The sequence below is a fragment of the Loxodonta africana genome, chromosome 15 (assembly GCF_030014295.1).
Source record: "Loxodonta africana isolate mLoxAfr1 chromosome 15, mLoxAfr1.hap2, whole genome shotgun sequence".
In the NCBI taxonomy this organism is placed as follows: Eukaryota; Metazoa; Chordata; class Mammalia; order Proboscidea; family Elephantidae; genus Loxodonta; species Loxodonta africana.
In genome coordinates this window covers 25,397,264-25,410,908 of record NC_087356.1, presented here as the reverse complement: position 1 = coordinate 25,410,908, position 13,645 = coordinate 25,397,264, and the positions used below count along the sequence as shown (strand labels likewise).

Here is a 13,645-nt window from a genome sequence, read left to right as displayed (position 1 = left end):
TCTGCCCTCTCATCTCCCCACCAGATAGGAGATGCCAACATAGTCTGACGCGTCTACTTGATCCAAGAAGCTCATTCTTCACCAGCATCATTTTCAATCCCATTGTCCAGTCCAATCCCTGTCTGAAGAGTTGGCTTTGGGAATGGTTCCCGTCTTGGGCTAACAGAAGGTCTGGGGGCCATGAGCACCAGGGTCCTTCTAGGCTCAGTCAGACCATTAAGTCTGGTCTTTTTATGAGAATTTGGGGTCTCCGTCCCACTGCTCTCCTGCTCCCTCAGGGGTTCTCTGTTGCGTTTCCTGTCAGGGCAGTCATCGGTTGTAGCTGGGCACCATCTAGCTCTTCTGGTCTCAGGCTGATGTAGTCTCTGGTTTATGTGGCCCTTTCTGTCTCTTGGGCTCCTAATTACCTTGTGTGTTTGGTGTTCTTCATTCACCTTTGATCCAGGTGGGTTGAGACCAACTGATGCATCTTAGATGGCCGCTTGCTAGCTTTTAAGACCCCAGATGCCACACCCCAAAGTGGGATGCAGAATGTTTTCTTAATAGATTTTATTATGCCAATTGACTTAGATGTCCCCTGAGTCCATGGTCCCCAACCCCCCAACCCCTGCTATGCTGGCCTTCGAAGCATTCAGTTTATTCAGGAAACTTCTTTGCTTTTGGTTCATTATTGTGTGTTGTCTTTCCATTTACCTAAAGTAGTTCTTATCTACCATCTAATTAGTGCATACCTCCCTCCCTCCCTCCCTCCCTCCCCCATCTAGTACCATCAAAGAATATATTCTTTTCTGTTTAAACTGTTTCTCGAGTTCTTATAATATTGGTCTTATACAATATTTTGCAACAAACTTTTGCAACTGACTAATTTCACTCAGCATAATGCCTTCCAGATTCCTCCATGCTATGAAACGTTTCACAGATTCATCACCGTTCTTTATCGATGCATGGTATTCCATTGTGTGAATATACAGTAATTTATTTATCCATTCATCCATTGATGGGCACCTTGGTTGCTTCCATCTTTTTGTTATTGTAAACAGTGCTGCAGTGAACATGGGTGTGCATATATCTATTCATGTGAGGGCTCTTATTTCTCTAGGATATGTTCCAAGGGATGGGATTGCTGGATCGTATGGTAGTTCTATTTCTGGCTCTTTAAGGAAGTGCCAAATCGATTTCCAAAGTGATTGTACTACCAGCAGTGTATAAGTGTTCCAGTCTCTCCACAACCTCTCCCACATTTATTATTTTGTGTTTTTTGGATTAATGCCAGCCTCGTTGGGGTGAGATGAAATCTCATTGTAGTCTTGATTTGCATTTCTCTAATGGCTCATCATCATAAGAATTTCCTCATGTATCTGTTAGCTACCTGAATGTATTCTTTAGTGATGTGCCTCATCATATCTTTTGCCCATTTTTTGATTGGGTTGTCTTTTTAGAATTGAGTTTTTGCAGTATCATGTAGATTTTAGAGATCAGGCACTGGTCAGAAACGTCATAGCTTTTTCCCAGTCTGTAGGTAATCTTTTTACTCTTTTAGTGAAGTCTTTGGATGAACATAGGTGTTTGATTTTTAGGAGCTCCCAGTTACCTAGTTTCTCTTCTGCATTGTTAGTAATATTTTGTATACTGTTTATGGGGCCATGTATTAGGGCTCCTAGTGTTGTCCCTATTTTTTCTTCCATGATCTAAATCATTTTAGATTTTATATTTAGATCTTTGATCCATTTTGAGTCAGTTTTGTGCATGGTATAAGGTGTGGGTTTTGTTTCATTTTTTGAGGTGGATATCCAGTTATGCCAGCGCCATTTGTTAAACAGACTGTCTTTTCTCCTTTTAACAGATTTTGGGAATTTGTCAAATATCAGCTGTTCATAGGTGGGTGAATTTATGTCTGGATTCTCAATTCTGTTCCATTGATCTGTGTATCTGTTGTACCAATTTCAGGCTGTTCTGACTACGTGGCAGTATAATAGATTCTAAGATCAGGTAGTGTGAGGCCTCCCACTTTGTTCTTCTTTTGTAATGCTTTACTTTACCCAGGGCCTCTCCCATTTCCATATGAAGTTGGTAATTGGTTTCTCCACCTCATTAAAAAATGCCATTGGAACTTGGATTGGGATTACATTGCATCTATAGATTGCTTTGGGTAGAATAGACATGTTTGAGATAATGTTGAGTCTTCCTATCCATGTGCAAGGTATGTTTTTCCACTTTGTAGGTCTCTTTTAGTTTCTTGCAGTAGTGTCTTGTAGTTTTCTTTGTATATGTCTTTTATATCTCTGGTTAGATTTATTCCTAAGTATCTTCTTGGGGGCTATTGTAGATGGTATTGATTGGTGATTTCCTCTTCAAAGTTCTTTGTTGGTGTAGAGGAATCTAACTGATTTTTGTATATTTTTCTTGTTTCCTGATCCTTTGCTGAACTCTTCTATTAGTTCCAGTACTTTTCTTGTGGATTCTTTGGGATTTTCTGTGTATAACATCATAAAACCCAAAACTAAACCCATTACCGTCGAGTTGATTCCAACTCATGGCAACCCTATACAACAGAATAAAACCGGCCCATAGAGTTTCCAAGGAGCACCTGGTGGATTAGAACTGGCATCCTTTTGGTTAATAGTCATAGCACAACCACTACGCCACCAGGGTTTCCGTATAACATTATACCCATAGCATCTCCAAATAGAGTTACTTTTACTTCTTCTTTACCAATTTGGGTGTCCTTTATTTCTTTTTCTAGCCTAATTGCTCTGGCTAGGATCTAAAGCAAGAGTGGTGATAAATAAAGATGAATAAGAGTGGTGATAAAGCGCATCCTTGTCTGGTTCCCATTCTCAAGAAGAATGCTTTCAGTCTCTCTCCATTTAGGATGACTGTTGGCTGTTGGCTTTGAATAAATGTCCTTTGTTATATTGAGGAATTTTCTCTTCTCCTATTTTGTTAATGTGAGTTGAATGTGAGTTGAACTTTGCCAAACTCCTTTTCTAAATCAATTGATAAGATCATGTGGTTCTTGCCTTTGTTTTACTTAATGTGATGGATTACATTGACTGTTTTTCTAATGTTGAACCATCCCTGCATACCTGGTATGAATCCCACTTGGTCATGGTGAATCATTTTTTTGATATGTTGTTGAATTCTATTGGCTAGAATTTTGTTGATGATTTTTACGTCTAAGCTCTTGAGGGATATTGGTCTGTAACTTTCTTTTTTTGTGGCGTCTTTATTTGGTTTCGGTATCAGGGTTACGTTGGCTTCATAGAATGAGTTTGGGAGTATTCCATCCTTTTCTATGCTCTGAAATACCTTTAGTAGTAGTGGTGTTAACTCTTCTCTGAAAGTTCGGTAGAACTCTCCAGTGAACCAGTCAGGGCCAGGGATTTGTTGTTGTTGTTAGGAGATTTTTAATTACCTTTTCAATTTCTTCTTTTGTTATGGGTTTATTTAGTTGTTCTACATCTGTTTGTGTTAGTTTAAGTAGGTAGTAAGTTTCTAGAAATTTGTCCATTTCCTCTAGATTTTCAAATTTGTTAGAGTACAGTTTTTCATAGTGTTCTGTTATGATTCTTTTAATTTCAGTTGGGTCTGTTGTAATATTGCCTATTTCATTTCTTATTCCAGTTATTTGCTTCCTCTCCTGTTTTTCTTTTGTCAGTTTGGCCAGTGGTTTATCAATTTTGTTAATCTTTTCAAAGAACCAGCTTTTGGTCTTGTTAACTCTTTCAGTTGTTTTTCTGTTCTCTATTTTAATTCTACTCTAATTTTTATTGTTTTCTTTCTTCTGGTGCCTGAGCACTTCTTTTGCTGCTCCCTTTCTGTTTGTTCGAGTTGTAAGGATAATCCTTTGATTTTAGCCCTTTCTTCTTTTTGGATGTGTGCATTTATTGCTATAAATTGACCTCTGAGCACCACTTTTACTGTGTCCTGAAGGTTCTAGTAGGATGTGTTTTCATTCTTATTTGATTCTGTGAATTTCTTTATTCCATCCTTAATTTTTTCTATAACCTAGTAGTTTTTGAGCAAGATGTCATTCAGTTTCCGTGTGGTTGATTTTTTTCCTTGCTTTTTCTCTTATTGATGGCTTTATGGTCAGAAAAGATGCTTTGTAATATTTCGATGTTTTGGACTCTGTTAAGGCTTGCTTTATGGCCTAATATGTGGTCTATTCTGGAGAATGTTCCATGTGCATTGGAAAAGAAAGTATGCTTGGCTGCTGTTGAGTGGAGTGTTCTATGTATGTCTATGATGTCAAGTTGGTTGATTGTGGCATTTAGATTTTCTGTGTCTTCCTTGAGCTTCTTTCTAGATGTTCTGACCTTTACCGAAGGAGATGTGGTGAAGTCTCCTACTATTATTGTGGAGCTGTCTAGCTCTCTTTTCAATACTGTTAGAGTTTGTTTTATGTATCTTGAAGCCCTGTCATTGGGTGTGTAAGTATTTATTATGGTTATGTCTTCCTGGTGTATTGACCCTTTAATCATTATATAGTGTCCTTCCTTATCCTTTGTGGTGGATTTTACATTAAAGTCTATTTTGCCAGAGATTAATATTGCCACTCTTGCTCTTTTCTGATTGTTGTTTGTTTGATATATTTTTCCATCCTTTGAGTTTTAGATTGTTTGTGTCTTTAAGTCTAATGTGTGTCTCTTTGAGGCAGCACATGGATGGATGATTTTTTTTTTTAACCATTCTGCCACTGTCTCTTTATTGGTGCATTTAGTCCATTTACATTCAGTGTAATTATTGATAGGTATGAGTTTAGTGCTGTCATTTTGATGTATTCTTTTCATGTGTTGTTGACAGCTTCTTTGTTTCACTTAATTTTCTGTTTTGAGTAATTTTCCTTTATGTATGTTCTTTTCATCTTCTTCATTGCTGTTGATTTTGTGTTTGCTGAGACTTTATATTTTTCTTGCTTTTTATTTTGATGTATAGGATTGTTAGTTTCCTTTGTGGTTATCTCAATATTTACCCCGATTTTTCTAAGTTTAAACCAATCTTTTATTTCTTGATATCACCTTGACTTCCTTTCCATATGAAACATCTCTGACTAATTTTTTTAGGCAGTCTTTTTTGTTTTAGTGTTGTCGTGGATTGAATTATGTTCCCCCAAATATGTGTGTATCAGTTTGGCTGGGTCATGATTTCCAGTATTGTGTAGTTGTCCTCCATTTCATGAATGTAGTTTTATGTTAAAGAGGATTAGGGTGAAATTGTAACACCCTTACCCAGGTCACATTCCTGATCCAATGAAAAGGAGTTTCCCTGGGGTGTGGTCTGCACCACCTTTTCTCTTGAGAGAGATAAAAAGGAAAGGGAAGTAAGCAGAGAGTTGGGGACCTCATACCACCAAGAAGGAAGCACCGGGAGCATAGTGTGTCCTTTGGATCCAGAGTCCCTGTGCAGAGAAGCTCCTAGTCCAGGGAAAGATTGACAAGAATGACCTTCCTCCAGAGCTGACAGAGACAGAAAGCCTTCCCCTGGAGCTGACACCCTGAATTTGGACTTACTAGACTGTGAGAAAATAAATTTCTCTTTGTTAATGCATCCACTTGTGGTATTTCTGTTATAGCAGATGACTAAGGCAAGTGTTGTCTTTTACATCTTTTACATATTGACATCTCTGTTTCCCTATTTTCAGTGTTTTATCTTTGATTTATTTTTGTGACTTCCTATCTGGGTTGAAATCTGGTTGCTCTGTCCTGTGTTCTATTCTTGGGTTGTTATCAGATGTTATTGATTTTCTAACCAGAGGACTCCCTTTGGTATTTCTTGTAACTTTTTTTTTTTTTTTTGCAAATCCCTAAACTTCTGTTTATCTGAAAATGCCCTAATTTCACCATCATGTTTGAAAGACAGTGTTGCTGGATATATAATTCTTGTTTGGCAATTGTTTTCCTTCAAGGCTTTATAAATGTCATCCCATTGCCTTCTTGCCTGCATGGTTGCTGCTGAGTAATCTGAGCTTGTTCTTATGGACTCTCCTTTGTAGGTGATTTTTTGTTTATCCCGAGCCACTCTTAAAATTCTCTCTTTATGTCTGCTTTTGGCAACTTTGATTATAAAACATCTTGGTGAATTTCTTTTGGGGTCTGCCTTGTGTGGGATTCGATGAGCATCTTAGATAAATATCTTCTCATCTTTCACAATATCAGGGAAGTTTTCTGCCAACACATCTTCAACAATTATCTCTGTATTTTCTCTTATCACCCCCGTCCCTGTACTCCAATCATGTGTATGTTATTCCTCTTGATAGAATCCCACGTAATTCTTAGGGTTTCTTCATTTTTTTAAATTCTTTTATCTGATTTTTCCTCAAATATGTTGATGTCAAGTGCTTTATCTTTAATCTCACTAACTTAACTCTCACTTCTATTGCCTCAATTCTGCTCCTATGGCTTTCTATTGAGTTGTCAAATTCTGAAATTTTATTGTTAATCTTCTGGATTTCTGTTTGCTGTCTCTCTATGGATTCTTGCAGCCTATTAAATTCATCATTATGCTGTTCTATAATCTTCTTAAGTTCCTCTATTGCTTTGTGTGTGTGTTCCTTGAATGGTTCTGCGTTTTGCCTGATCTCTTGGAGAGGTCTCTGTATTAATCTTTTGTATTCTACCTCCAGTAATTCTCTTCGTCAGAAGATTTCTTGATTCTTTGTTTTGGGAGCTTACTCAAGCCATCATGGTCTGCCTCTTTACGTGATTTGATATTGATTCTTGTCTCCGAGCCATCAATAAGTTATATTTATTTATTTTATGTTTGGTTACTATGTCCTGGCTTCTTGTTTTGTTTTGTTTTTTGAAATGCCCAAATAGGCTGCTTTTGTGAGCTAGTTTGATTATTGGTGCCTCTGAAGCTCTCACATCCTGTCAACAAGTGGTTAGATCTGTTACTAGGTATGTCAGCCCAGGAGTCCATTTACATTTCTCGTATCAATTCAGCTCAGGTGTCCAGATAGTTGGTAACCAAGTGTGTGGTGCAGGCCCTCACCTGCAGGGGTGATTGGTGTAGGCACAGGTATTTGGCTGCAGTAAGGCATCACATGCTGAGCAGAGAGCTGACAGCTGCGCCTGAGTGTCTGGAAGGAAAGCATATCCCTGTTCCCTATAACACATAGGTGAGTGGGCTTTGCAGCCAGACTATTGGGACCCAATGCTGTTGGCTGTAAGGACTGGGAGGTACCACTTATTCTTGAACCCCTGTCATGGATAGTTAGGTGGTGTGGGTGGAGCCACTAGTCCTCAGGCCCCTGATGTGGCTGGTGAGGACTCTGCAGAGTGGCGTCAGATGTCATGGATCTGCCACTCCACCATACAGCTGATATAGTTGAAGTTAGGCTTCAGGTATATACCCTGTTGTACTGTGCTAATGAGGGTCTGTGCTGTTGAAATGGGCCCACACAGGTCTACGCAGAGGTGAAAGGCTTTCAAAGTCATGGACCCCTTATGCCTGTGTCAACCAAAGAAGCTCTGGCTGCCCTGAGTTCTCGGCTGAGGGGAGCTGACAGATTATTTTTCCCTGTTTGTTAATTTGTTCCCTCTCCAAGGCTGGGAGAATGGCTCAGGGTACATGACAGGTCCTACTTCCAGCCCGGGGGACACGGCAATCTCTGAAGTGGCCAGGACCCGGTGCAGAGCAGGGAGGGAGCAGACAAATGGAAGGGTTTTCTCAAAGAGTTGTTTTGATCTGTGCAGTAGGTTAGACGCATGTATTTATCTTTTGCTAATTGAGCGCCGCTTTTCACTAGTTCTGGAGGGTTGAGCAGACTCTCCACCAATCAGTCTCCTCTGATGTAGGAAACTTATCCCAAGCACCGCCGCTTGCCTCACTTATCACAGCTGATCGAATCTGCAGGGTGCCAGTTCCCGCCAGCTCAGTTCTGGTAATTTCTCGCTGCTTCTGAACCATCTCTCCCTCCCCCTGCCACTCAGTCTGATTAATCAACTTCGCCTTTGATGTTTAGTGGTCCTAGATTGTCATACATAATAAATTCACTTTTTTCAGGTCTTTGTTGTAAGAGGGACCACAGGAAGCATGTGACTACTCCACCATCTTGTGCCTGCCTCCCCAGGCCCAGTCCATTTTTGTTGAAATATTTTGGTAAAGCATTTTCAGTGAAAACTTATCTGAAGATAACAAAGAAGATGACAGACTTAAAAATATTCATGGTTAACTTACACTAATAATTCTTAAAAGTGAAAGACCTGATAATAATTAATTATAAAACTAATGCAAAGTAAAATAAAATAAATTAAAAAAAAACTTTAGATGAAAATATCTGTAAATATAACGATTAACCTTATTTTCTAAGAGCTTCTAAGAGCTTCAAATACAGCACATAAAGATCTTGAGACATAATACTAAATAGTCAGGATATAACAAGAATATACCAAGATTATCTAGTCTCTAAACATCTGAATAGTAATAAAAACTCCATGGGTAAACTATGTGAATTCCTTAGTTAAAACTGTTGGCTTTGATGATGCTAGATTTCAAGGAAACCAAGTTACAACTAAGTTAGTAATTGAAATAATAAAATTAAACGGTCAATACACAAATTGTTTTGTGACATTGGTTGCCAACCTCACAATGTGTCAACAGTCCCCCCTTCTCCACCCTCAGTTCTCTGTTTCCATTCGTCCAGTTTTCCTGTCCCTTCCTGCCTTCTAGTCTTTGCTTTTGGGCTGGCATGCCCATTAGTCTCCTATGCATGAATTGAACTACGAAGTACATTCCTCACATGTGTTATTGTTGGCCCTATATACCTGTCTAATCCTTGGCTGAAGGGTGAACCTCAAGAGTGACTTCAGTACAGAGTTAAAAGGGTGTCCAGGGGCTATACTCTCAGGGTTTTTCCAGTCTGCCAGAGCAGCAAGCCTGTTCTTTATTTGAGGGGCAGGGGGAATTTGGATTTTGTTCTACATTTTTCCCCTCCTCTGTCCGGAGCCCTCTACTGTGATCCCTAACAGAGCAGTTGGTGGTGGTAACCAGGCACCATCTAGTTGTTCTGGACTCAGTCTGGTGGAGGTTATGGTAGCTGTGGTCCATTAGTCCACTGGACTAATCTTTCCCTGTGTCTTTGGTTTCTCCTTTGTTCCATCTGGGATGGGACCACTAGATGTATGTTAGATGGCCATTCGCAGTCTTTTAAGACCCCAGCTGCTACTCACCACAATTGGATGTAGAATGACTTCTTTATAGACTATGTTATGCCAGTTGAGCTAGATGTCCCCCAAGACCATGGTCCCTAGCCCTCAGCCCAGTAGCTTGGTTTCTCAGTGTACTTGAATTTGTCTGTGAAGCTTCTGTGAAGTTTCTCTGGTCAAGTTGTGCTGACTTCCCCAGTACTGGCATATAAACTGTAACCCAAAGAAAACTGGGCACGTCTCTTGATTTAACAGCATGTTTCATATAATTCATAACACAGTAAATAAGCATTTTTTAAAGCACTTTTCTCTTTATGAAACAGAAACAAATATTCTGTGATTTTCAATAAGGTTTTAGAGTTGTTAGGAGTTTATCATATGTCACTGAGAAGCAACACTTGAATTTTTCAATCAAAATTCCTTAAAGTAAAAATCTTAGCTTTTTCTAAAGCCATACAGCTTGGTTTTTGACTCAGAAATTTATTCTCTCAAACCCTTACCTTCAAGGCAGGTTGCACAAAGAATAAAATTATCTATTCGACCTAGTAATCAAGGAAAAATTTGTTACCGTAACAGCAAGAAACCGAATTGTTTATTTGTATGCTATTTGGCATTAAAGCTCTTAAAAATTCCCATCAATTAACCCGTCAAACCTTTAGCTGTAGCAAACAAGAATTTCGACCACATCAAATTACCTTATAATAAATCTTCCAAATTGCTTGTCTTTGTTACACATCTCCCACAGCACAACTCTTCAAGCAGCCAAAAAAAAAAAAAAAAATTCATTACTAGATCCAAATACACATACATATATATCCTTTCTCTGTGGCATAAGAAGAGCCTATAAACTTTAATTATTCATTAATTCAATATTAGTAAGCCACTTAAAATTTTTGGAAATTATTTAAGCCTATTTACTACAAAACGTAATTACTGTTGAAGTCACGTTTGTCTAAATAGTCTATATTTCTATTCAAATTTTTACCATTTCGTACATCTTCTCAATCCAACTTTAGATCTGTCCATAGGTTTCTTTATGTTGGTGATGCACCCAATTTCTGATAACTATATTAAGATAGCATTTCTCTTTTAGATCTCATTAATGTCCACATCATTTATCTTAACTTTCTTTTGTCTTAAAAAAAGTTTTCATTTTGTTGGGAGGGGTCTTTTTAAAACTTTCTCTGGAGAAGTGTGGGTTTCAAATGTTCATTATCAAGAAGAAAAAGTTAATTCACTTACATATGTTTAAGTTGGGCCAGGTATTTTGAAAGACAAGAGATAACCAAATTCTTTACTTTTAATTTGTATTATTCTCTTGGTAAATAGTTTAATCCTCACTTTTTAACTTTCTACTTTTTTCTAATCTTCTACAACTTCCATATCCATCCAAATTCTTCTTCTATACTTTTTTCCTTCTCATTTTGAAACAACAAGTCTTTTTCACTTTAGGACAAAATTACTATCTCTTCCCTTAACAAAACACATTTCATATATCTGATCTAGCCTAAATTACTTAAAAAGATCTTGAAAACAAGTTTTAAGTTGACATACTACAAAACATAAAAACTTTTATCCAAACAAATTCACTTTCATTAATTCCTGGGGATATTAGTACTACTCAATTTATGTAAGTGTTTATTTATCATTAATCCAATTAGAGTAAGTTCTTTGAAGAAATATTATAATATAATTTAATAATACCATTTAGAGGTGGGAAATTATTATATTTTCATAACCTTGTCTTTTGCATGCTTTATAGCAACCTTTAGAGAAGCAATTTAGAATAATTTGTCCTTTTTAAGGCCTTGTTATACCAATCATAATTTTAAAAATGATCCTTTTTTTCAGCACACTTTTAAAATAGGCTGATTCATATAAAAGTTTCTCAGAGTGACTTTTAAAAGCCCAGATACAAGTAGCAGTTTTTCTTGGAAAAGATAAGAACTGATATTTTAGACAGCTCCATGAAAAACACCAGCCATGGCCTTCAACTTGATATGAAAACTCAGACACAGCACTCCTGGCTAGAGGCAAATTCTCAAAACAAAATGAAACAGAAAGGCCACATAAATTCATCATCCTGTGAGGCTAGCTCAAAAACAAAATGAAACAAAAACAGGCTTATATAATACCACACAACACAAACAACTCAGTTTCTTAAAAACGTATATAGCAATCTAAGTCCTAGATAAGCTTACTAACTTTCCAGAGTCTCAGATACAGGGATTTTATTTACACTCTTTGACTGAAACTGAGCATCAAAAGTTTCCCAAAGGAAAGAAAAGACAATGCAAATGGGAATTCATTTTCCCAAAATGGAAGGAAAAAGAGCAGATGGATATTCATTTTCCCAAGATGATCACTGAAATTCTAAATTACTTCAAGTATATTCAGCTTATAGTGTTTTTTTGTACATAACCCTCAAACCATTTACCGAGGATGTTAAGAACAGGTTGGAACTTTGGTCTCCCAAAGTCAAATAAAATTCACTGAATGTCTTCTTAAAGACTCTGGGACTCCTTCATAACAACCATATGAAACCTGGTTTCATTCTTTTTGAACTTAATTCATTATGCTCAGTTAATTTAGAGACAGTGTGCTACAGGGAAGCAATTTTACTGTCCTGATGTTTCTTAGAGAACTCACTACCAGATAGAATGTCTGCATGAAAACAGTTAAAAATATTTTCTTTTGACCACCCTTCCCAGGGCTTCTGAGTGTTAATTACTGCCGTGTTCATTAGAATTAAGTCTTTTGCAGATTTTTCATAGCGGGCATTTCTAACAAGCTTTAAATTGCTCACAAACAAAAAAGCAAGGAAACCGATCAAAATAGACATCCCCTTGGGGCTGTTAAACTGGGGAGCCTCAGTTCTCTAACTTATTTTGCAGAAAAGTTAACCAAAAGAACCCCAGAGTGCCCACTGACCTAACAAACTGTCATTAGGGAACTCAAATGAAAATCCAAATACAAACAAGACCTACACTAATAGTTCTTGGCCATGTAGCTAGCCAGAGTTCCACTAGGAAAATCAGCTGCTTTCTGGAATTTAGCATCCCATACTGAGGCAGTCACAACAAACAAATTTTACTTGAAAGAATCAAAACAAATCCATAGGAAAACCTGAGCTATCAATGCAAGAAAGGAAAGCTTGAATTCAAGAGGTTATTTACCTTAAGACAACATCTGAGAAAATCATGGAAGTGAAGAACCCAAACGGCTTGCTGGTACCAGAGCCTGAGTCCTCATGCCCTGGGGGTCGTGAAAGATAATGCACCTTCAAAATCCCGCAATTCTGACACCAAATATGTCAAAGAAATAGCTCTCTTACTCTGTGTGGAGTAGAAAAGGAAAGTGTTTTATTGAGGAACAGAAAAACTGTAGTTTGGGCAGCACAAAGGAAGAGGTTCCAAGTGCTCCGAAGTCTGAAAGGAGAGAAGGATTTTTATACATGAGGGCTGGAGGGTACACATGAATCACAAGTCAACCTTTCACGATTTGGTTAATCTATTTTCCATCTCAGACCTTCTGGGGACAAAACTATGCAAGCAATTTTCTGAGAACAATCTTACACAAACACCTTTTCAGGAAACATTCTTGTCATTTCCTTCCTGGAACAGTCTTGTCACTTGCTTAACTATAAACCACAACCTTGTTATACATCAGCTACAAGCATTCCTTCTGAGAACAGAGCATTTTTATCACAGTCTTAAGTAAACATAACCGTATAGCTGTTTACCCAAGAGAAGAGGGGGAGGGTTTGCACATATTCTGAAAGCCGAAGGAAAAAAGGGGGGAGGGGCAAAAGGAAGTTTCGGTCCAGACCTATGTCAATCACTTATTTAAGCCAAGTGCCTCAGTTCTGGAGTGCTGTTAGACAGTATAGTCTGGGTTAGTCTGTCTTAAATAATTCTGCGTTGACAAAATGGGTATCGTGGGAAATACTAAAGAGTGGATCACTCAACGCAGTTCCTAAACCATCCCCTAACAATTTGTGCAGCTCCATTTGCCTTGTCCCCAAGAGGAATGGCTCTGGGTAGAGGTGGGTCTGAAGGACAGAGGGTAAGAGCCCAGGGTTGACAGTCATTTTCTCAGGGAGAAACTTGTCATGATGAGTCCAGGATTATGGGCTGTAGGGATGTCAGCTGCATTTGGATCATCTGCAACAGGACACTGAGTGTTAATGATTCATCCAGCAGGATTTCACCTTCATCTCATCTGGCAGGACTTGAGCTGCATCTGGGACCCCTCTTGGTGCAGTTGTCCCTTCTGTTTAGCTTTCTTCTTCCATGGCACCTTGTGGTAAAGTGGTCTGAACTTCTGAGCATCTCTGTGTCCTCTTGCTCTGTCTTCTCTCATATGACAGTCAGTTCTGGCAGCCTTAGGGTGGTGCCTGGCAGTGGGCTCTTTCTCTGCGCTTGCTCTCTCTCTTATCATATAAGTGCAGGAATGAACAGGTTTCCTCAACGTTAGTTTGTGGGGAGAAGATGATG

At 38.3% G+C, this 13,645-nt stretch overlaps 1 long non-coding RNA gene across 1 annotated transcript; it reads right to left on the bottom strand.

Moving 5' to 3' along the window:
• Positions 1–764: 764 nt before the first annotated feature.
• On the bottom strand, positions 765–12,892 carry LOC135227777 (uncharacterized). Its single transcript, XR_010317948.1, has 3 exons — positions 12,326–12,892; positions 9,845–9,901; positions 765–8,129 (listed from the first exon to the last, which is right to left on the bottom strand). It is a non-coding gene; the product is annotated as an uncharacterized LOC135227777 (long non-coding RNA).
• Between the last annotated feature and the right edge of the window lie 753 nt (positions 12,893–13,645).